This window comes from Scyliorhinus torazame, chromosome 1, assembly GCF_047496885.1.
Source record: "Scyliorhinus torazame isolate Kashiwa2021f chromosome 1, sScyTor2.1, whole genome shotgun sequence".
NCBI lineage: Eukaryota > Metazoa > Chordata > Chondrichthyes > Carcharhiniformes > Scyliorhinidae > Scyliorhinus > Scyliorhinus torazame.
This window is the reverse complement of record NC_092707.1, coordinates 214,391,461-214,416,901: the sequence shown is the minus strand read 5'-3', so window position 1 is coordinate 214,416,901 and position 25,441 is coordinate 214,391,461. Positions and strand designations below refer to the sequence as shown.

At 52.8% G+C, this 25,441-nt stretch overlaps 1 long non-coding RNA gene across 1 annotated transcript; it reads left to right on the top strand.

Annotated features, from left to right (window-relative positions):
- The first annotated feature begins 343 nt into the window (after positions 1-343).
- LOC140430093 (uncharacterized) lies at positions 344-21,754 on the top strand. The gene is made up of 2 exons (XR_011949327.1): positions 344-475; positions 20,844-21,754. It is a non-coding gene; the product is annotated as an uncharacterized lncRNA (long non-coding RNA).
- The last annotated feature ends 3,687 nt before the right edge of the window (positions 21,755-25,441 follow it).

Genomic DNA, 25,441 nt, shown 5'->3' with positions numbered 1-25,441 from the left:
TAGTCAGCAATAGCAAACCACTGCAGTAATTTGCTAAACATAATCATTGTGAGTCCAATGAAAGTCCACGGTCGCCAAAGACATTACACCGCAACATCTCAGAACATTGCTTCTGATGAAGAGCTTCGGTTTAGAGTGAACATTCTGTCAGAAACTGCCACTGTTGTTGCTGCTGGCTTCAAGCAGTTTAATTGCTATTTAATAAAACTTCAGCTAAATATTATGAATGAGCCCTGCAGGTGCAACGCTTCACATGGTAGGAGTGCGTATCAGGAATTCAAACACAAAGGTCAGTTCCAATAAATTCTTTACTGGGGGAGTGTTTATTTTTGAACATTTCCTTCCTTTCCCCTGACACAAGCTGCTTCCAAACTGTTGAAAGACCAAGGCTCACAGTGTAGATCATCAGGAAAGCTCACAAGAATAAGAGTGAAGATAAAGAAAACAGGATTTGAGTTCAATGACACCAAGTTTGGTAATCCCACTACATTGTAAAGACAAATTGTTGCTGGGGAGGAATCGGGAGACGCAGCGTTTGGGTTCTGAGAAGGAGCACAGTGAGGCTGCGGTGGGAAAAATGATTGGTTGGCTGACAATGAGTTAATGAGGAACAGGAGAGAGCTGAGAAATCATCACAATATAATATTTGTTGTGTGCTGCTGCTTCGGATAACACAGGCTGCTACTTGATGCAGTCTTAACTAAAGGATGCTCCAGACTCTGAATGAAAAAATGAAAACCGCTTATTGTCACAAGTCGGCTTCAATGAAGTTACTGTGAAGAGCCCCTAGTCGCCACATTCCGGCGCCTGTTCGGGGAGGCTAGTACGAGAATTGAACCGTGCTGCTGGCCTGCCTTGGTCTGTTTTAAAAGCCAGCTATTTAGCCCAGTGTGCTAAACCAGCCCCTGCAGCATCTGCTGCAGCACCGGGAGGTGATCAATATTGGGCAGGTGTATGGCTGGAAGCGTCGTCCACAGGTCCCTGTTCATCAGGAGTTGAGCTGGCGACATGCCAGTGGACAAGGGAGTCGCCCGGTACGCAAGTAGTGCAAGGTGTATGTTGGAAGCGGAGTCCGAGGCCTTGCGGATGAGCTGCTTAACGACGTGCACCCCTCTTTCGACTTTGCCATTGGACTGCGGATAGTGCGGACTGGAGGTGACATGCCTGAAATTGTAGCTCTTGGCAAACGTGGACCATTCTGGACTGTGGAAGCACGGGCCATTGTCGCTCATTATGGTGTTTGGGATGCCATGCCGATAGTTCGAAAAGTAATCGATGATTAAGATATAGTCGCGACCATTCGCGTGGAATAGGTCAATGCCACCTTGGACCACGGAACGGTCTCTAGGTCATGTGGTTGGAGCGTCTCCTTGCTCTGCGCTGGTTGGAACCTCTGTCAGGTTTCGCAGTTCAGGACCATGTCAATGATGTCCTGGTTGATGCCGGGCCAGTAGACAGTTTGTCGGGCCCTGCGTCTGCACTTTTGTATGTCCAGGTGTCCCTCATGAATCTGCTGCAGCACCATGCGCTGGAGACGTAGCGGGATGACTATCATAGAACGATACAGCGCAGTACAGGCCCTTCGGCCCACGATGTTGCACCGAAACAAAAGCCATCTAACCTACACTATGCCATTATCATCCATATGTTTAACCAATAAACTTTTAAATGCCCTCAATGTTGGCGAGTTCACTACTGTAGCAGGTAGGGCATTCCACGGCCTCACCACTCTTTGCGTAAAGAACCTACCTCTGACCTCTGTCCTATATCTATTACCCCTCAGTTTAAAGCTATGTCCCCTCGTGCCAGCCATTTCCATCCGCGGGAGAAGGCTCTCACTGTCCACCTTATCTAACCCCCTGATCATTTTGTATGCCTCTATTAAGTCTCCTCTTAACCTTCTTCTCTCCAACAAAAACAACCTCAAGTCCATCAGCCTTTCCTCATAAGATTTTCCCTCCATACCAGGCAACATCCTGGTAAATCTCCTCTGCACCCGCTCCAAAGCCTCCACGTCCTTCCTATAATTCCTGTCCAGCTTGAGCAGGATGCCGTCGATCAGCGTCAGGTCGTCCTTGACATTGTAGAATTGAGGGCATTGCCCTTTCTGCCAGCCATTGCTGAGGTTGTGGATGATTCACTGCAACAGGGGGTCTTTGGCCGTCTCTTCTCGGATGAGAACGATCTTCTCATCTGTTGCCGGGAGAGTGCTTGCACACAGTTGTACCTTGTGGTAGTATGCATTAGGGGTCATGTGGGACTGTGAAGCCGTGATGTCATTGGCTGACAGATCCCGGGTCCTGGTTGGACGTTGACCTCTAGCTCCGCCCTGAAGGCGGAGTATAAGTACCAGGAGTCCTCCCCCGCAGGCAGTCTACTACTGAACTGTGGGGGAACAGTCACGCTTAATAAAGCCTCATCGACTTCACTCTATTCGTCTCTCGGAGTCTTTGGCGCTACAATTTATTAAGCGTGACTAAAGGACTATGGAGCTCAGGATCATCCTGGAATGCCTGAGGATCAGCCCCCACTCAGTGAACACAGCAGCATCTTTCAAGCACTGGCAGACTTGTTTCGAGGCCTACCTCAGAACGGCCACCGGCCGGGTCACAGAAGACCAAAAACTACAGGTCCTGCACTCGAGGTTAAGCACGGAGATTTTATTCCTCATCGAAGACGCAGAGGATTTCCAGACGGCGTTCGCAGCACTAAAAAGTCTCTATGTTCGCCCAGTAAACCAGATCTACGCTCGCTATCAACTCGCAACGAGACGGCAAAGTCCCGGAGAATCGATAGATGAATTCTACGCCGCGCTACTAATTTTGGGACGGGCCTGCAGCTGCCCGCCGGTGAACGCAAATGAACACACGGACATGTTAATGCGCGATGCTTTTGTGGCAGGTATGAACTCCTCCCAAATCCGCCAAAGACTTCTAGAAAAAGAGTCGCTAGGACTCTCAGAGGCACGGGCCCTAGCAGCCTCCCTAGACGTGGCCGCGCGAAATACTCGCGCCTACGGCCCCGACCGCGCGGCAGCCCATTGGGCTCCGTACGCACCCGTCGCGACAACCCACCCCCCCCCAGACACCCCACTGGCTTGCGCGGTTCAAACGCCAAGTCGCACCGGGGAAGCCCGCTGCTATTTCTGCGGCCAGGCGAAACACCCCCGGCAGCGCTACCCGGCCCGCGCAGCGATCTGTAAGAGCTGCGGGAAAAGGGCCATTTCGCGGCTGTGTGCCGGTCCCGCGAGGTCGCCGCTGTCCCGGGAGAACAGGGAGCCCTGCACGCCGTTTACGCTCCCCAACCCCCCCAGCGCCCCATGTATGACCCGCCGGCGCTACCACTCTGGGTCCCGACCACCGCTCTCCCCGGAGACCAGGGAGCCCTGCATGCCGTTTATGCTCCCCAACGCCCCCCCCCGCGCGACATGTATGACCCGCCGGCGCTACCACTTTGGGTCGCGGCCACCGCTGTCCCCAGAGAAGAGGGAGCCCTGCGCGTTCCTAACGCTCCCCAACCCCCCATGTGCGACCCGCAGGCGCCGCCATTTTGGGTCCCGGCCACCACGAGGGGAGGAAGGGCGCCGCCATCTTGGACCACCCCAGACCTGTGCGACGCATGGGGGTGGCCATTTTGTCCACCCCCGCCGCCATCTTGTGACCCCCCAGCCATGTGCGATGCATGGGGGCAGCCATCTTGTTCACCCCCGACGCCATCTTGGACGGCAACAACGGACACCAGTGTCGACGGCTCCACGGGGTTCGAAGAAGACGCTCAACCATTACAACCACGTCTGGCTTCAATGACGCTGGACCAAGCACGGCCCCGGACGCTCCAGACGACGACGACAACGGTGCTGATAAACGGGCACGAGATACCATGCCTAGTCGACTCCGGGAGCACGGAGAGCTTTATCCACCCCGACACGGTAAGACGCTGTTCTTTGACCACCCATCCCAGCACACAAAAGATTTCCCTAGCTGCAGGATCCCACTCCGTACAGATCAAAGGCTTCTGCATAGTTACCCTAACGGTGCAAGGGAGGGAGTTCAAAAACTACAGGCTCTACGTCCTTCCCCAACTCTGCGCCCCCACATTACTGGGATTAGACTTCCAGTGCAATCTACAGAGCCTAACCTTCAAATTCGGCGGCCCAATACCCCCACTCACTATCTGTGGCCTTGCAACCCTCAAGGTGCAACCCCCATCCTTGTTTGCAAACCTCACCCCGGATTGCAAACCCGTCGCCACTAGGAGCAGATGGTACAACGCCCAGGACCGGACCTTCATTCGGTCCGAAGTCCAGCGGCTACTAAAGGAAGGCATAATCCAGGCCAGCAATAGTCCCTGGAGAGCACAGGTGGTAGTAGTAAAGACAGGAGAGAAGCAAAGGATGGTCATAGACTATAGTCAGACCATCAACAGGTATACACAACTAGACGCGTACCCTCTCCCCCGCATATCCGACATGGTCAATCGGATTGCCCAATATAAAGTCTTCTCCACCGTGGACCTCAAGTCCGCCTACCACCAGCTCCCCATCCGCCCAAGTGACCGCAAGTACACAGCCTTCGAGGCAGACGGGCGATTATACCATTTCCTAAGGGTCCCATTTGGCGTCACAAATGGGGTCTCGGTCTTCCAACGAGAGATGGACCGAATGGTTGATCAACACGGGTTACGGGCCACGTTCCCGTATCTTGACAATGTAACCATCTGCGGCCACGATCAGCAGGACCACGACGCCAACCTCCAAAAATTCCTCCAGACCGCTAAAGCCTTGAACCTCACGTACAACGAGGACAAGTGCGTTTTTAGCACAAACCGACTAGCCATCCTGGGCTACGTAGTGCGCAATGGGATAATAGGCCCCGACCCCGAACGTATGCACGCCCTCATGGAATTTCCCCTCCCGCACTGCTCAAAAGCCCTAAAACGCTGCCTGGGGTTCTTTTCATACTACGCCCAGTGGGTCCCCCAGTATGCAGACAAGGCCCGCCCCCTAATACAGACCACGACCTTCCCTCTGTCGACAGAGGCTTGCCAGGCCTTCAGCCGCATCAAAGCGGATATCGCAAAGGCCACGATGCGCGCCATCGACGAGTCCCTCCCCTTCCAGGTCGAGAGCGACGCCTCCGACGTAGCTCTAGCGGCCACCCTTAACCAAGCGGGCAGACCCGTGGCCTTTTTCTCCCGAACCCTCCACGCTTCAGAAATCCGCCACTCCTCAGTGGAAAAGGAAACCCAAGCCATAGTGGAAGCGGTGCGACATTGGAGGCATTACCTGGCCGGCAGGAGATTCACTCTCCTCACGGACCAACGGTCGGTAGCCTTCATGTTCGATCATGCACAGCGGGGCAAAATCAAAAACGACAAGATCTTAAGGTGGAGGATCGAGCTCTCCACCTTCAACTACGAGATCTTGTATCGTCCCGGAAAGCTGAACGAGCCGTCCGATGCCCTATCCCGCGGCACATGTGCCAACGCACAAATTAACCGCCACCAAACCCTCCACGAGGACCTCTGCCACCCGGGGGTCACTCGGTTCTACCACTTTATTAAGTCCCGCAACCTCCCATACTCTTTAGAGGAGGTCCGTACAGTCACAAGGAACTGCCACATCTGCGCAGAGTGCAAACCGCATTTTTTCAGGCCGGATGGTGCGCACCTGATTAAGGCTTCCCGCCCCTTTGAACGCCTTAGTCTGGATTTCAAAAGACCCCTCCCCTCCACCGACCGCAACATATACTTCCTTAATGTGGTGGACGAATACTCCCGCTTCCCATTCGCCATCCCCTGCTCTGACATGACCGCGGCCACAGTCATTAAAGCCCTGAACACCATATTCACACTGTTCGGTTGCCCCGCATACGTCCACAGCGACAGGGGGTCCTCCTTCATGAGTGACGAGCTGCGCCAGTTCCTGCTCAGCAACGGTATAGCCTCGAGCAGGACGACCAGCTACAACCCCTGGGGGAACGGGCAAGTAGAGAGGGAGAACGGCACGGTCTGGAAGACCGTCCTACTGGCCCTACGGTCCAGGGACCTCCCAGTTTCACGGTGGCAGGAGGTCCTCCCGGACGCCCTCCACTCCATCCGGTTACTACTCTGTACTAGCACTAACCAAACGCCTCATGAGCGCCTCCTTGTCTTCCCCAGGAAGTCCTCCTCTGGAACGTCGCTGCCGACCTGGCTGGCGGCCCCAGGACCCATCTTGCTCCGAAAACATGTGCGGGCGCACAAGTCGGTCCCGTTGGTCGAAAGGGTTCACCTCCTTCACGCGAACCTGCAGTACGCTTACGTGGAGTACCCCGACGGCCGACAGGACACGGTCTCCCTGCGAGATCTGGCGCCCGCCGGCAACACCCCCCCCCCCGACACCAATCACCCCCTTCCTGCCACCGCCGCACCCCGCGACCGCCCCCTTCCCAGGAGGATCAGTCCTCCTCCCAGGCCCGACCAGGAGTGAAGCCCAAGCTGAAACCGTAAGGCTCCTGGAGACGACAGCACCGGAACAAGCACCACCACCACCACCGGTGCCGAGGCGATCGACACGGACGACCAGACCGCCCGACCGACTCGTGGCGTCGATCTAACACTGCAATATGTGGACTTTTAACGAGAACATTTTGTCTTTTTTTTCCTGACGATTACTGTAAATAGTTCGAAACAAAAAAAAACCTTGTACATACTGTAATAACATGCGAAAGTTTTCCTCCCAGGACCAGCCTTGTAAACCCTTACCACCATGCGAAGCATCACCCCGTTGGGTTCATTTTTAACAAGGGGTGAATGTGGTAGTATGCATTAGGGGTCATGTGGGACTGTGAAGCCGTGATGTCATTGGCTGACAGATCCCGGGTCCTGGTTGGACGTTGACCTCTAGCTCCGCCTTACCAGGAGTCCTCCCCCGCAGGCAGTCTACTACTGAACTGCAGGGGAACAGTCACGCTTAATAAAGCCTCATCAACTTCACTCTATTCGTCTCTCGGAGTCTTTGTGCGCTACATACCTGCAATTCAATGTGCTGTATAATCTCCAGTGGTTCACTGGGTGAGTAAAGGAGCGGGACAATGCATCGGCGATGATGAGCTCCTTGCCAGGGGTGTACACCAAATTGAAATCATACATCCGGAGTTTGAGCAGAATTCTCTGCAAACGAGGCGTCATGTCGTTCAGGTCCTTTTGGATGATGTGGACCAGAGGCCTATGATCCGTCTCAACAGTAAATGTTGGCAAGCCGTAGACATAATCATGAAATTTGAGGACGCCGGTGAGAAGACCTAAACACTCCTTCTCAATCTGCGCATATCTGGTCTCAGTGGGTGTCATTGCCCGTGACGCTTATGCTACTGGTACCCAGGATGACGTGTCGTCTCTTTGAAGCAACACCGCCCCAATGCCATCCTGACTCGCATCTGTGGACATCTTGGTCTCTCGGTCTGGGTCAAAGAATGCAAGGACGGGTGCAGTGGTGAGCTTGGCTTTCAGCTCCAGCCACTCTATTCGGTGCTCCGCCTTCCACTCAAAGGCAGTTGATTTTTTCACCAGGTTGCGTAGGACCGTAGTGTGTGTGGCCAAATTCGGGATGAACTTGCCAAGGAAATTGACCATTCCCAGGAAGCGCAGTACTGCCTTCTTGTCCTCGGGGTCTTTCATTGCCTCGATGGCTTTAGTTTTGTCTCTGTCCGGGCGCACACCGTGTTGTGAAATCTGATCGCCCAGGAACTTCAGCGTGGATGTCCCAAAACAGCACTTGGACCTGTTTAGCTTGAGGCCATGTTCATGAATGCGTCGGAATATTTTCTTGAGTCGCGACACATGTTCCTCTGGGGCTGTGGACCAGATTATGATATCGTCACGAACCCCTTCTATTCCCTCCATCATCTGTTCCATGATGCGATGGAATATCTCTGATGCCGAGATGATGCCAAATGGCATTCGGTTGTAGCAGAACCTGCCAAAAGGCGTGTTGAAGGTGCAGAGCCTTCTGCTGGATTCTTCAAGTTGGATTTGCCAAAATCCTTGGGATGAGTCCAATTTTGGGAAGAAGCGCACGTGTGCCATCTCGCTCGTGATTTCTTCCCTCTTCGGGATGGGGTAATGTTCCCGCATAATGTTTGTTTCTATCCTTGGGGTCAATGCAGATGCGTAGGTTCCCCGAAGGCTTCTTTATGCACACCATCGAGCTGACCCAGTCGGTTGGTTCAGTGATGTTGGAGATGATGCCTTTTTGTTGTAGACGTGTGAGCTCTGCCCTCAGGCGCTATCTAAGTGGAGCAGAGACTCGTCATGGTGCATGGACCACTGGCTTGGCATCAGGCCGCAGTAGAATCTTGCATGCCCATCCCTAAATACATCTGGGTACTGGGTTAGGATGTCGTCGATGCTGGCCTGAGGATCCAAATGGGACGGCGTCGTGGTCACCTTTTGAATGATGTTCAGTTGCTTGCAGGCGTGCGCAGCTAGCAGGGACGCCCTGTCTGGTTTAACCAATCTCAAAGCGTAAGCTTGCTTGTGTGTGTCGGCTGGACACCTGCAGATGGCAGGACCCCAGTGCCTTGATAGTGTTTCCATTATAGTCCAGGAGTTTGCAGGCAGCTGGAAGGATTGTGGGGGGCTTCTTGATTCTCTTGAAATTCACCTGCGAAATCAGGTTGGCGGAAGCACCTGTGTCCAGTTTGAACTGGATGGGGCAGTGGTTGACCTTCAACACTGCATGTCATTCGTCCTCGGAATCCACGGCCAGGATTGATTGGATTTGCGATGTGTCCGGTGTGGCGTATTCGCACTTTGTAATAATGCCCGCTCGGTAAGTGTTGTCCAGGTATTCATCATCTGGATCCGTCGCACTGCCTGGAACAGAGTCATGCATTCGGTGTTACACACTTCTGATGCGTCGCTGTCGGAATTGGGAGCACTGGCTCCTGACTGGTGGTGCAGCTCGGCACAGGGCTGCATAGTGGTTTGGTTTCCCACAGTTTAAACAGCGTTTGCCTCTTTCAGGGCAGTTTTTAAAAAAATGGGTGGTGCCACAGTTCACACACGTCATGACGTCGGCGTCATGATGCTCAGTGCGTCGTTGCGCATGCGCGGTGCGGTTCTCAGACGTCTGCACCTGCACAGTGCGGTTTTCGGCTGTTTCGTGTTCCCGATCATATTGCGCATGCGTCGGGCCCCGGGAAGAGCCCGCGAAATGTCTGCTTTCGTCAATGTAGAGGCACTGCATCCGGGAGATGGCCTGAACACTTTCTGCCATTTTGTACTGTGAATAGCGATTTTTAGAGTGCTCATGCACAGTACACGTTTCAATCGCGACTGGCAGGGTCACGTGCTTGATTTTCAACAATTGCTCTCGCAGAGGATCAGAGTGGACTCCAAAAACGATTTGGTCTCTGATCATGGAGTCAGTGATATCACCGAAGTTGCAGGATCGCGCTAGCAGTGTAAGGTTAGTTAGATAGGAGGTGAAGGATTCGCCTTTACCTTACATCCTCTGCTTGAAGATGTAGCGCTCAAAGATTTTGTTGGTGTCCACCTCGCAGTGGCTGTCGAATTTGGCCAGCATGGTTTGGTACTTTGTTTTGTCCTGCCCTTCGGAAAAGTGAAATGAGTTGAAGATCTCTAGCGCATGGTCACCCGCAGTGGTGAGTAGAAGAGCGATCTTCCGCGCATCGGTCGCGCCATTGAGGTCGGATGCCTCTTCGTATCGTTGAAATTTCTGCTTGAATGATCGCCAGTTGGCACTAAGATTACCAGTGGTCCTCTGAGTGTCCTGACTGCCCATTGGTTGTGTCTTATTCTGAGTGTTCATTGGTTGCATGTTTGCATATCATGACAATATTAATAACAATAGGGCAGACAGGAGGCGCAGCTAAACAATGGTGTTCACAGGAGAGAGACTGGAAAACAGCAAAGAATGCAATTCTTTTCTACTGCACAATCACAGCCTCGGGGAGTTCTCGACAAACCAATCAACCACAGGTTACTATTTCCCCAGTTGGAGCACTTTGCAGCTTGCAGCTGACAGAAATGGATTCAGAATTATCACTGAATCCCCCAAAATTAACAACAGCCCGAGTCAATTACTCCAGAAATGAAGAGGCGATTGGAATCATTCAACTAAAAATCCTGTGGAAAGTTACAGAACAGGGTTAGATACAGAGTAAAGTTCACTCTATACTGTCCCCATCAAACACTCCCAGGACAGGTACAGCATGGGGTTAGATACAGAGTAAAGTTCACTCTATACTGTCCCCATCAAACACTCCCAGGACAGGTACAGCACGGGCTTAGAAACAGAGTAAAGCTCCCTCACACTGTCCCCATCAAACACTTCCAGGACAGGTACAGCACAGGGTTAGATACAGAATAAAGCTCCCTTTACACTGTCCCCATCAAACACTCCCAGGATAGGTACAGCATGGGGTTAGATACAGAGTAAATCTCCCTCTACACTGTCCCCATCAAACACACCCAGGACAGGTACAGCACGGGGTTAGATACAGAGTAAAGCTCCCTCACACTGTCCCCATCAAACACTCCCAGGACGGGTACAGCATGGGGTTAGATACAGAGTAAAGCTCACTCTACACTGTCCCAATCAAACACTCCCAGGCTAGGTACAGAGATTTGAAGATTTTCCACACTGCCGAATTAACAACATGGAGTCGTTGAAGCCACCAAAAAGTCTCAGCTTTCAAGGCAATGTGGACAGTAACTGGCAAGTGTTTAAGGGACAATTTAATCTGTTTGTTACTGCAGTGAATTTAGAAGATCAATCAGATTCACGGAAGGTAACGATGTTCCTAACAAGCAGGCCCCGAAGGAATTGCTGTGTTTAATACGTTTAAATTTACAAACGGTGAAGGTAGTAAAAAATTTTAATGGAGTACTTTGAAGATTTGATGCCCATTGCAGCCCCAGAAAGAATGAAATGTATGAACGCTATGTGGTTGGATCACATTTACAGAAGACAGGAGAGTCCGGGGGCGGGATTCTCCGACCCCCCGCCGGGTCGGAGAATCGCCAGGGGCTGGCGTGAATCCCGTCCCCGCCGGTTGCCGAATTCTCCGGCACCGGAGATTCGGTGGGGGCGGGAATCGCGCCGTGCCGGTTGGCGGGCCACCCCCGGCGATTTAAGTACCGCTGCTAGAATGCCTGTCCCGCCGGCATGGATTGAACCACCTCTCTTACCGCCGGGACAAGGCGGCGCGGGTGGGTTCAGGGGTCCTGGGGGGGGCGTGGGGCGATCTGGCCCCGGAGGGTGCCCCCACGGTGGCCTGGCCCGCGATCGGGGCCCACCGATCCGCGGGCGGGCCTGTGCCGTGGGGGCCCTCTTTTCCTTCCGCCTTCGCCACGGTCTCCACCATGGTGGAGGCAGAAGAGATCCCCTCCACTTCGCATGTGCGGGGATGCCGTGAGTGGCCGCTGACGCTCCCGTGCATGCGCCGCCCGGCAATGTCATTTCCGCGCCAGCTGGCAGGGCACCAAAGGCCTTTCCCGCCAGCTGGCGGGGCGGAAATCAGTCCGGCGTGGGCCCAGCCCCTCAAGGTTAGGGCTCGGCCGCTCAAGATGCGGAGGATTCCGCACCTTTGGGGCGGCGGGATGCTGGACTGACTTGCACCGTTTTTGGCGCCGGTCGGCGGACATCGCGCCGATTACGGAGAATTTCGCCCCTGAGATCAGTTCATCACTAATTTAAAGTTAAAAGCTAAAACGTGTAATTTTCTGCGATGGAATCTTCCATGATTCGGGACCAGATTGTGTTTGGTGTGAATGAAAATAAGCTGAGGGAACAGTAGCTGAGGGAATCGGAGCTGTCTTTGGAACAAACAGTTAAGGTTTGTCAGGCTCACGAGCTAGCAGCACAGCATTCTGAAATGTTTCTCAGTATTGGTGGCATCTTCTTGGAGGAAAGCACTTTGGTTGCTGCCCTTTTTCCAAAAAGGCGGGAAACTGAAAAAAGGCGGGAACGTTCCTGCGGCTCCAGGCTTGCTCAGAATTGTTACTTTCAGCTCAACCCAAGACCAGTCAGCACAGTGAAAGACACAGTCCCCAGTGATGAAACATCATTGTTTGTTGGAGTAATAACACAGAAGAATAATGTTTTGGAGACATCAAAAAATTCTCCAGCACTTAAAATAATGCAAACTGATACTCAATTTAAAATAAATGAGGTTGATGAAGACAAATAGTTGACACCACTTGAAGTCAACGGTACAATGGTCCGATTGAAGTTAGACACTGTTGCCAAAGCCAATTTAATCAGCATGACTGATTTAAAAAATCTAAAAATTCAGCTGCTTAGAAGAATCACAAAATATCTCTGACAGATTATAATGGTTCAAGCACTAAGTGTTATGGTGCTTGTGCCTGAGTGTGGTGGTGAAGAACAGTTTATTCCGTCCGGTTTACATTGTATCCGAGGGCTTAGATTCATTATTATCATAGATAGATAGAATCTACAGTGCAGAAGGAGGCCATTCGGCCCATCGAGTCCACACCGGCCCTTGGAAAGAGCACCCCACTCAAGCACACCCCTCCTCCACCCCATCCCCTTAACACATTGACCCCAATTAACTTTTTTGGACATTAAGGGCAATTTATCATGAGCAATCCACTTAACCCGCACATCTTTGGATTGTGGGAGGAAACCAGAGCACCCGGAGGAAACCCACGCAGACACGGGGAGAAAGTGCAGACTCCACACAGACAATGCCCCAAGCCGGGAATTGAACCTGGGACCCTGGAGTTGTGAAGCAACTGTGCTAGCAACTGTGCTGCCCTGCTTTTCTTTTCAACCAACCAAAGCACAACAGCGGCTATACTTCCTCAGGAAACTAAGGAAATTCGGCATGTCCACACTAACTCTTACCAACTTTTACAGATGCACCATAGAAAGCATCCTATCTGTCTGCATCACAGCCCTGGTATGGCAACTGCTTGGCCCAAGACTGTAAGAAACTTCAGAGAGTCATGAACACAGCCCAGTCCATCTTCCCGCTGCCTGGGGAAAGTGGGCAGCATAATCAAAGACCCCTCCCACCCGGCTTACTCACTCTTCCAACTTCTTCCATCGGGCAGGAGATACAAAAGTCTGAAAACACACACGAACAGACTCAAAAACAGCTTCTTACCAGCTGTTACCAGACTCCTAAACAACCCTCTTATGGACTGACCTCATTAACACTACACCCTGTATGCTTCACCCGATGCCGGTGTCTATGTAGTTACATTGTGTACCTTGTGTTGCCCTATTATGTATTTTCGTTTCTTTTCATGTACTAAATGATTTGTTCGAGCTGTTCGCAGAAAAATACTTTTTTTTAGAAAATATTTTATTGAAGCATTTGTAATTTTCACAGTTTTAATACTTTAACATTTCTTAAACAGCCTGAGAAACCCTGGCCATGTCACTGACCCACACTCCTGACTTTGGAGGCTCCGAGTCCCTCCATCCCAACAAAACCCATCACCAGGGAGGAGAAGACCAGAACATCAGCCTCCCTCCCCCGCTTGGCCCCCGGATCTTCCGATTCCCCAAATATTGCCAATTCTGGACTCGGAGTCACCCTCCCTTCCAGGACCTCTGACATAACGCAAATCCCTGCCAGAATCCCCTCAACTCCGGACACACCCAGAACATATGTACATGATTCACCGGGCTTCCCCCAGAGCGTCCGCACCTATCCTCCACTTCCTCAAAAAACCTGCTCATCCGGGCCACAGTCACATGAGCCCTGTGGACCACCTTGAACTGGATCAGGCTGAGCCTGGCACACAACGAGAATGAATTGACTCTCCTCAAGGCCTTTTCTCATAGTCCGATTTCCAACTCCCCTCCCAACTCTTCCTCCCACTTCCTCTTCATCTCCCCGATTGGGACCCTTTCCCACTCCATCAGTTCCTTATATACCCCCGAGACCCTCCCCTCCCCAACCCCCGTTTTTGACATCACCTTATCCTGTAGTCCCCTCAGGGGGAGGCGTGGAAAGCTTGGAACCTGCATCAGGACAAAATCCCGTACCTGTAGGTACCGAAACCCGTTCCCACCCTGCAACTCAAACTGCTCCTCTAAAGCCTCCAGGCTCGGGAAACCCTCCTGAATGAAGAGATCCCCAAATCTCTCAATCCCTGTCCGCTGCCACCTCCGAAAGCTGCCATCCAGCCCCCCCCCCCGGAACGAAACGGTGATCGTCACAGATCAGTGACCACACTGACGCCCCCTCCAATCCCATGTGCTGCCTCCATTGACCCCACACCCACAGGGCTGCCACTACCACTGGACTTGTGGAGTACCGCGTTAGCGAGAACTGCAGGGGCGACGTTAATAAAGGCTCCAAACTCGTACCCTTACAGGATGCCTCATCTACTCGCTCCCAAACCGACCCCTTCCCCACTACCCACTTCCTGACCATCGATATGTTGGCCGCCCAGTAATAATTAATAAAACCCGGGAGGGCCAAGGCCCCCTCCTCGCGACCCCGTTCCAGGAGTGAGAAAAATACTGTTAACTGTACCTCGGTACACATGAAAGTTAACAAATCCAATCCAATCAAACACTCACAGGGCAGGTAAAGCACGGGATTGGATAAAGAGTAAAGCTCCCCCTACACTGTCCCCATCAAACACTCACAGGATAGGTACAGTACGGGGTTAGATACAGAGTAAAGCTCCCTCTACACTGTCCCCATCAAACACACCCAGGACACGTACAACACGGTTTTAGATACGGAATAAAGCTCCCTCTACACTGTCTCCATCAAGTACGCTCAAGACAGGTAAAGCACGGAGTTATATACAGAGTAAATATCCGTCTACACTGTCCCTATCACACACTCACAGGACACGTACAACATGGTTTTAGATACAGAGTGAAGCTCCCTCGACACTAGCACAGTGGGCTAAACAGCTGGCTTGTAATGCAGAACAAGGCAGCAGCGCGGGTTCAATTCCTGTATCGGCCGCCCCGAACAGGTGCCGGAATGTGGCGACTAGGGGCTTTTCACAGTAACTTCATTGAAGCCTACTTGTGACAATAAGTGATTATTATTATTAAATACACCCAAGACAGGTACAGCATGGGGTTAGATACAGAGTAAAGCTCCCTCTACACTGTCCCCATCAAACACTCCCAGGATAGGTACAGCACGGCTTAGATTCAGAGTCAAGCTCCCTCTTTAATTTTTTAATAATCTCTATTGTCACAAGTAGGCTTACATTAACTTACTGTGAAAAGCCCCTAGTCGCCACATTCCAGCGCCTGTTCGGGTACACAGGGAGAATTCAGAATGTCCAAATTAACTAATAGGACGTCTTTCGGGACTTGTGGGAGGAAACCGGAGCACCCGGAGGAAACCCACGCAGACACGGGGAGAACTTGCAGACTCTGCACAAGACCCAAGCCGGGAATTGAACCTGGGGCCCTGGAGCTGTGAAGCAACAGTGCTAACCACTGTGCTACCGTGCCGCCCATCTACACTGTCCCCATCAAACACTCCCAGGATAAGGACAACATGGGTTGAGATACAGAGTAAAGCTTCCTCTGCACTGTCCCCATTGTGATGAATGTTGGAATTTCAGATATATTGAGCTGGTTTCTCCGCTTTTCAGACTGAGTGCTGACACAGGCATGGGAACAGTGGTGTTTTACGACAGCACAAATGGCACAATAGCTGCACTGATTCAGCAACTCTGAATGCCCGAGCACCATCGCCACGTGGGATGCAACCGGTTCCAAGCAAAATGGCGACGGATACGCCGGAGATATGATTGGCGCAAATGAGGCCCACACGTCGCAGCTGCACTTAAACGATCCATCACCCCACGCACACATCGTCGCAGCCAGGAAGATGGCTGGAAGGAGAGCAGCGCCACGGTTCAGGGACGCTGAGCGGGAGACCTTCCTGGACGCCGTGGAGGAGAGTACACCGGCCCGGGAGGAAGGCCGCCAGGCGCCGCCGTTTGCCGGGCCTGGGCGCAGGTGGCAGACGCGGTCAGCGCTGCGGCAACATCGTCCGGACTGGCGTCCAGTGCAGGAAGAAACTGCACAACCTCCTCAGGGCGGCCAGGGTGAGAAGGCAGCGCTGCGACCCTGACACTAATCCCGGCCCCCCACACATCCGCAACCCGGCCCCTCCCCACCAAGGGACGGCCGAATCCCCACCCTGCCCCACATGCCAGCACCCATGCCAGCCGCAATGGCCGGGTTCCCTGGCCACTGATGCCATCATCTACCGAACTCCTGGCTGCATGCGTCGGAATGTCTAATTCTGTCATTATCTGTGTTTGCCCTCCACCCCCAGCCCGTGCCAGAGCCGGTGCCCTCCCAGGCGGCCAAGTACTGATGGGGAAAGCAGCCCGAACACCAGCCCTCCACCCGAGACTCGGGACACCCCGGAGCTCGGTCAGAGGATGACACGGACTTTCCGTCACAGCTGTCTCCAACACCCTCCACCATCCCAGAGACTATCACCTCGGTTGGGCACATTAGTGAAGAGGCTCCTGGGACACTAACTGGTGCGCACCACACAGTCGGTCCGGTACAGCAGGTGGAGAAAGGAGCAGCCGAGGGGCCGGATGGTCGGAGGGCAGGCCAGTCCCAGGAACTAGCTGCCATCCAGACGGGTCCCGGGCTTCTGGAACATCCAGTCCCAGCCACAGTGCAGATGCAGCCAGAGACCCAGGGACCACGGGAGGGGATGACGGCCGGTGTCCAGCACCTGCAGGGGCAGGTGGAGGAGTCCATCCGTGTGCAGGAGCAGGGGGTAGTGCTCGCCATGCGTGGCACCCAGAGTGAAATCGCACTCGTCGTGACCCCCCGTTATCGCACCACCGCTATGTGTCATGGAGGGGGTGTGCATGCGGGCGGTTTGGTGGTGTGGGAGGTAAGTGGGTGTGGGTCTGGGATGACGTGTCCGTGCCCCTGGCCAGAAACCCCCCTCTCCTGCTATTCAGCAAACCGTGTCGCGATGTGGGTGCCCTGTGCGCGCTGGTCCTGATGATGGTATCTTGCAGCCTCCCATGCCAGCCTTCGCCCCATGTCCTGCTCATTGTTCCCCTCCTCCTCATCCTCCTCGTTGGACAAAGCCTGCCCTTCCTCCTCATCCTCCTCCTCCAGCACCTCTGCTGGGCGATATTGTGGAGGATGCAGCAGGCCACCACGATGCAGGAGATCCTGGACAGGTCCCCACTCGGCGACTGGAAGGACCCCATCACATAAAAGTTGAGCGTGACCGTCACTTTGACGGTGACGGGGAGCGGGTGTCCTCCCCCATTCCCCCGCGGTGCCAGGTGTGCCATCATCTGGCAGACATGTCACACAGTCCCTCTGCTCATCCGCAATCTTCGTCTGCATGCAAGGCCTGGCAGGCCCTTGAAGGATATGCGGTTCCAGTACACTCGGGGCCTCATACAGCGCCTCCATGGCACCTCCTTCTCCTCGGCCTGTTGGACGGACGGCCCTCTAGTGCGGCTGCCACCTGCCCCTCTGCAGCCCGGTCCTCTGCTGCAGCTTCCCCTCCTCTCTGAGCGGCCCCCGCTCATGCAACTGCAGCGCATCTCACAGGGCTGCTGCCATCACCACAGCGGCCCGCATCGCAGGTTGATGTCCGAATGCCATTGTCTGCAGGGTCTGAAAGGCGAACATGTTAGCATGGTGCATACTCCCGTGCCCATCCAGGTACCATGGGCTACACAGTGGCCCCGGTTGGCACTGCGGGCCCCACCCACGCATGTTCCCACCACCCAACTACGCACCCCTGTCCCATCGGTATCCAGCCCCGTTGGTGCCCCCGGTCCTGGTGCCCATCCCTGCTGCCAGGGGTACCATTGGCTGGCACTTCCCTCACTGGGGGCTGCCTTGGTAGTGGCCTTGGGTGGTCCCCCAGTGGGTGGCTACTGGTTGGACGGGAGGTTTGGGATCGGGGGGTGCGTGGATTGGCGGGGTGGTGGGATGTGGTGTTGGGCGCACCCATACGGTTGGTGCCACTGTGTAGAACCAGAGGCCGGGGTGGGTGGTCAGTGGGTGTTTAGCAAGATGGCAGCCGGTGCCTGGGTACCGCCCCAGTCCCGTAGGAGGAACCCCAGCTGCTCGGCCCTCCCCCTCCCGCTACCTCCCCCTACCTCCCTCCCCCGCCGAAACCAGCACGGCCGGTGTCCATTCACGGCGTTCAAAAGGCATCTTGACAAACACATGGATAGGATGGGTACAGAGGATACGGCACAAGGAAGTGCTGACGGTTTTGGCAAAGGTTGGTATCATGACTGGTACAGGCTTGGTGGGCCAAGGTTCCTGTGCTGTATTGTTCTTTGCATCTCAATTCAGTTAAACGATCTGTGTGTAGCTGGATTAGCAGCTTCTTTCCCAGCAGTTCAGAAGAGTGTAATTAGAAGGTGAGCTGAAACGAGCTGAAGCAGCTTCTGAAGAAATACAGCCAGAGTTTCTGCATGGTTCTGACAAGATTCAGGGGCGGGACTCTCCCCTACCCAGCAGGGCGGGGGGTTCCGGCGTAATGGAGTGGCGGGAACCACTCCAGCGCCGGGCCGCCCCAAAGGTGCGGACGTCTCCGCACCTTAAGGGGCTAGGCCCGCGCCGGAGTGGTTTGCGCTCCGCCGGCTGATGGGAAAGGCCTTTGGCGCCACGCCAGCCGGGGCCGAAAGGTCTTCGCCGGGCGATGCATGCGCGGGAGCGCCAGCGGCTGCTGACGTCATCCCCGCGCATGTGCAGGGGAGGGGGTCTCTTCCGCCTCTGCCATAGTGAAGACCATGGTGAAGGCGGAAGAAAAAGAGTGCCCCACGGCACAGGCCCGCCTGCAAATCGGTGGGCCCCGATCGCGGACCAGGCCACATTGGGGGCCAGATCGGCCTGGGGCCAGATCGCCCCGCGCCCCCCCCCCCAGGACCCCAGAGTCTGCCTGCGCCGCCTTGTCCTGCCATTCAAAATGTGGTTTAATCCATGCTGGCGGGACAGGCATTCCAGCAGCGGGACTTCGGCCCATTGCGGGCCGGAGAATCGGCGGGGGTGGGCCTGCCGACCGGTGCGATTCCTGCCCCCGCCGACCGGCGCGGCGCGATTCCCGCCCCCGCTGAATCTCTGGTGGCGGAGACTTCGGGACACGGCGGGGGCGGGATTCACGCCAGCTCCCGGCGATTCTCCGACCCGGCGTGGGGTCGGAGAATCCCTCCCCAGATCTTTTCTTTAAAGCAGTGACAAAGGATCTTTCTTTCTCAAAGAACATCTGTGCAAAGCAGGTAGTCCTGTATTTAACAGCTGTTTGAGTGGGAATAAAGATAGCAGTTAAGCATTACTATATTCACTGTATTGATTAGTATTGTTTGTAGGGTAATTGTAAACTACCCCTCTCAACCCATCCTATCCTCCCTCGCCTAATCCTACCCACTTACTTAATACACTTACTTTCTCCCTGGCTCCTCAAAGGGAATTGAAACAAGGGGACCTTTAAACCTACTGCTTTACCGGAGCTAATGTCAAAGAAGTGGGCAGTTGGACATCCTTTGTAATCCCCCCCCCCCCCACACACACACACCACCACCATACTGCACATTTCTAACCTAGGCCTTGATGGGAACAACAGGCAAGAAATATGCAGCCCCCAACCTGGGTAAGTGAAAAGGATCAGAATGGCGGTTGATTGTGGTCATCACTCCATGGATGTTCATTGCATAGAATTCCAATGGAATAAACCCTTTACCATTCACTAGCAATGTATAAGGTTCTTATCCATGAGCTATTTCAAGCCAAGTAAGTCTTTCTCCAGGTGACCAACTCTGTAATATTCAGCATTGATTAGATCACGAAAGGTCAGTATTGTAAAAAGTACACATCTGTGTTTGATGTATTCATTTTGAATTAGACACCCTGGGGGTTACCATTGACCAGAGACTGAACTGGACTAGCCATATAAATACTGTGGCTAAAAGAGCAGGTCAGAGGCTGGGAATTCTCACCTCCTGAATCCCCAAAGCAAGTTCACCATCCAGAAGGCACAAGTCAGCAGTGTGATGGAATACCGGCCCCCTTGCCTGGATGAATGCAGTTCCTGCTACTCTCAAGAAACTTGACACTATTGTGATGAATTATGAATTTCACATATATTGTACTATATGTATTTGGGCAGTAAGGGCTAAAAGTGTGTGTGTGACTGCTGTAGTCATGTTTTTAAAGAAATTATAGTTTGAAAGACACCTAAGCTTTTGGGAGCCAGGGGTTCAATTAAACCATCATTAAAAGCTTGGGCTAATGGAATGCTATTTTGATTAAGGGGATTCCCTTTGGAGTTAATTAGATTTCAGCTTGGTAAGATGATGCCGTTGCTAGGTGGAGTTAAGGCATCAGGCATTTTGCAGAATGCAGTTCAGTTGTCAACTGAATGAAGCTGTGACCAGAAGTGAAGCAGTTTTGCCCTCACTACAGTTCAGTTAAAAGAGATTAATAGTCTTTAAAGCAGTGCAGACTTGTCTGAGAACAAGTGAAGCTGAAACATCCTTTACAAGCTTCTGAAGAAATACACCCAAAGTTTCTGCATGGGTCTGACAGGAGTTAGATCTTTTCTTTAAAGCATTGTCAAAATATTTTTCTTTCTCAAAGAACATCTCTGTAAAGCAAGAATTCCTGAGTATCAGTGGTATTTAATAGTGGATTGAGAGCTGATATGGTTTTTGTCTTGTTGTTTGAGTGGGAATAAAGATAGCAGTTAAGTATTCACTGTATTGAATAGCATTGTTTAAGGGGTAATTGTAAGCTATTTTCTGGTGTGATGTTAAAGATATTTTAATACTGTGTCAGTAATTAAGTTTGTTTTAATCCCTATTTCTTCCAGAAATCACTGCTGGAGCGAAGTAATTTCTTCACAGTGTTACAAAATTAAAATAGAAAATTGGGGTTTCTGTCCATTAACCGAGCCACTGTTGGGGCCTAGTCTGGGATCGTAATACTATCCAGAAAAAACAGCCCACTTGATTGGCACCCATTCCACCAGCTTCAGCATCCACTCCCTTCACCACCGGCGCACAATAACATCCAGGTGTATCATCCACAAGATGTACTACAGTAACTCACTGATGGTCTATCGAAAGCACCTTCCAAACCCACGACCACTACCATTTTGAAGGACATGAACAGCAGACACAAAATTGCAGAGATGTTATGGCACAGCAGGAGGCCACTCGGCTCATTGTGTCATGGGATCACTACCACTACCTGGAGGTTCCCCTCCAAACCACTCACCGTCCTGACTTGAAAATATATCACCGTTCCTTCACTGTCACTGGTTCAGGATCCTGGAACTCCCTCCCTGACAGCACAGCGGGTGTACCTACACCACATGGACTGCAGGCGTTCAAGAAGTATTCCACCTTCTGAAGATCAATTAGGGATGGACAACAAATGCTGGCCTAGCCAACGACACCATCATCTCTTGAAAGAATTAAAAAATCGGACAAAAGACTGCAACAAAAAATTGTAAATTTGCACAATACACTTGATCCAATTGAATTCTGAGCCAAACTATTTCTTGACAGATGAGGTCCAGTCTTATATCAGAGATTGACAGTAATTGGAACCTGATGGGTTTTTGACGATGTAAATTAAAATAATGTCAGCAATGGCTAACACTCCTTATCGTCACATAGTTAGACTGTGAGTCACTGAATGAGTTGAAGGTAGGAGATTATCAGCATATCTCAGCCAGTCATAAGGGACCCAGGCCAATAAATATTTGATTGTAACTTTGCTTCTTCCAGTCAGCCTTTCCTTGTGATTTGTTTTTTTAATAAACTTCCCCTCTTCTCATTAAGGAGTCATGGAGACCTTAGACCCCCCATCTTTGCATTCACTTAAATGATCATGCTTCATCCAAGAGTGCATAGCAACCAAATTCTGATCGTTGTCTAATCCGAATTAGTCATGGAATCTCGCCCAATTTACCCATTGAATCTCAAATTGTTCTCCTGGAATCTCACATGGATTACACATGGGACTGGATTCTCCGTGAGATGACGGCGAAATCACGAAACGCGATTGGCTGGAGAATCAGCTCTGACGCCGAAATCGAGCCTGACGCCGGTTTCACGCCGAATTGGCATTCTACGGCCTCCCACAAATGAGGAAATCTTGGCCTGGAAGTACAGTACGCATCTCATTATCGGTCCTGACGACCGATTCTCCAGGGCCTCAGCGATTCAGCGCCTCGGATGGGCCGAATTCCCGATGCCGTGTTTCTAATGTGGTATAGAAAATCGTGAAGCTGGCGTGCTGGCTGAGGCGGCTGAGAAAGGAGATAGGAGGTGGCATGGGGGGACTGCGGGATTCCGGATCGGACACCAGCCGTGCTTCCTGCGGTAGGGCAGTGGGGGAGAAAGGCCGAGCAGCCGGGGAGCCCCCAACAGGGCAGAGGCGGTGCCCAGGCATGGAATGCCATTACGGTGGCCATCTTGCCGGCCACCCACCACGGCCCCTGGGTACACGGAGTGAAAACAGCCGTATGGGCGGGTGCCCCCTGACCACCCCACCCAACCGGCACCACCCATCGGGGGAACCACCCAGGGCCATGCCGACGGCAGCCCCCAGTGATGGCAGTGCCATCAGACGGTGCCCCTGGCGGCAGGGACGGGCACCAGGACTGGGGACACCAACGGAGCCGGGGTGCAGGAGTGGGGGGCATGCATGGCTGGGGCGCGCGGTGACAACCAGGGCCACCATGTATCCCGTGGTACCTCGTTGGGCACGAGTGTATGCGCCATGATTACATGTTTGTCTTTCACCCCCTGCAGAAAATAATGGCATTTAGTCATCAACCTGCGATGTTGGCCGCCGTGGCGACGGCCGCTGCCCTGCATGCAGCCTGTGTCAGCGTGAGTGGGGCGGCTCAGAGAGGAGGCAGGGGCTGCAGCAGAGGAGCGGGCTGCACGGGCTGCAAAGGGGCAGGTGGCAGCCGCTCAGGCTGAAGGGCCGGCCGCCCAGCAGGACGAGGAGGAGGCGGTGGTGCCAAGGAGGCGTCGGATGAGGCTACCACTACCGCATGTCCTTTGAGGACCTCCCAGACCGGGCCTGCAGGAGGAGACTGGGGATGAGCAGAGAGAGTGTCTGACACATCTGCCACATGATGGAACACCTTGCACAGCAGGGGAGTTGGGGAGGACATCCACTACCGGTGGCCGTCAAGTTGACAGTCGCCCTGAACCTTTACACGACGGGATCATTCCAGTCTCCGAGTGGGGTTTATAGAATTTACAGTGCAGAAGGAGGTCATTCGGCCCATCGAGTCTGTACCGGCTCTTGGAAAGAGCACCCCACCCAAGGTCGACACCTCCACCCTATCCCCATAACCCAGTAACCCCACCCAACACTAGGGCAATTTTGGACACTAAGGGCAATTTATCATGCCCAATCCACCTAACCTGCACATCTTTGGACTGTGGGAGGAAACCGGAGCACCCGGAGGAAACCCACGCACACACGGGGAGGATGTGCAGACTCCGCACAGACAGTGACCCAGCGGGGAATCGAACCTGGGACCCTGGAGCTGTGAAGCAATTGTGCTATCCACAATGCTACCGTGCTGCCCGTTCTGTCCAGCATCACCTAGTCATTGAAGCACAGGTGCATCTGTGCCATCACGGATGCCCTGTATGCCCAGGTGGATCGGTACATCCAGTACCCTGTGGACCGCGCTCAGCAGGATGCCCAGGCAGCGTGGTTCGCTGCCATCACCGGGATGCCTCAGGTCCAGGGGGTGATCCATGGGCTGCATGTCACCCTACGGCCACTGGCGGATAACGGGCCGCTGTTCACAAACACGAAGGGGTACCACTCCATGAACATTCCAGTGGTTTGTGACCACCAGATGCGGATCCTGCACGTCTGTGCCCGGTATCCGGGCAGTGTACATGACTCATTCACCTTGGCACACTCGGTGATCCCCGACATGTTCGAGGGGCACCCCCTCCCACTGGCTGCGGGGCTGGTTGCTGAGCGACAGGGGTTACCATAAGACATAGGAGCAGAATTAGGCCACTTGGCCCATCGCCATTCAATCATGGCTTTTTCCCATCCCCATTTTCCTGCCTTCTCCCCATAACCCCTGATCACCTTATTAATCAAGAACCTATCTATCTCTGTCTTAAAGACACTCAGTAATTTGGCCTCCACAGCCTTCTGCGGCAAAGAGTTCCACAGATTCACCACCCTCTGGCTGAAGAAATTTCTCCTCATCTCTGTTTTAAAGAATTGTCTCTATAGTCTGAGATGGTGACCATTGGTTCTAGTTTCTTCTACAAGTGGAAACATTCTCTCCACGTCCACTCTATCCAGGCCTCGCAGTATCCTGAAAGTTTCAATAAGATCCCCCCTCATCCTTCTAAACTCCAACGAGTACAGGCCCAGAGTCCTCAACAGTTCCTCATACAACAAGTTCTTTATTCCAGGGATCATTCTTGTGAACATCCTCTGGACCCTTTGCAAGGCCAGCACATTCTTCCTTAGATACGGGGCCCAAAACTGCTCACAATACTCCAAATGGGGTCTGACTAGAGCCTTATACAGCCTCAGCAGTATTTCCCTGGTCTTGTATTCTAGCCCTCTTGACAGGAATGCTAACATTGCATTTGCCTTCTTAACTGCCGGCTGAACCTGCACATTAACCTTCAGAGAACCGTGAACAAGGACTCCCAAGTCCCTTTGTGCTTCTGATTTCCGAATCATTTTCCCATTTAAAAATTAGTCTATGTCTAAATTCCTCCTTCCAAAGTGCATAACCTCACACTTTTCCACTTACATTTCATTTGCCACTTCATTGCCCATTCTCCTTGTTTGTCCAAATCCTTCTGCAGCCCCCCTGCTTCCTCAATATTACCTGTCCCTCTACAGACCTTTGTATCATCTGCAAACTTAGCAACAGTGCCTTCAGTTCCTTCCTCCAGATCATTAATGTATATTGTGAAAAGTTATGGTTCCAGCACAGACCCCTGATGCACACCACTAGTCACCGGCTGCCATCCTGAAAAAGACCCCTTTATCCCCACTCTCTGCCTTCTGCCAGTCAGCCAATCCTCTATCCATGCCTGGATCTTACCCTTATCCCCATGGGATTTTAACTTATTTGACAGTCTCCTATGCGGCACCTTGTCAAAGGCCTTCTGGAAATCTAAATAAATCAAGTCCACTGGTTCCCCTTTGTCTAACTTCCTTGTTACCTCCTCAAAGAACTCTAACAGATTTGTTCGACATGACCTCCCCTTGACGAAGCCGCGCTGACTCAGTCCTATTTTACCAAGCACTTCCAAGTGCTTCGCGATCTCATCTTTAATAACAGACCCTAAAATCTTACCAATGACAGATGTCAGGCTAACCGGCCTATAATTTCCTGTCTTCTATCTCCCTCCCTTCTTGAACAGCGGTGTTACATTAGCCACTTTCTCG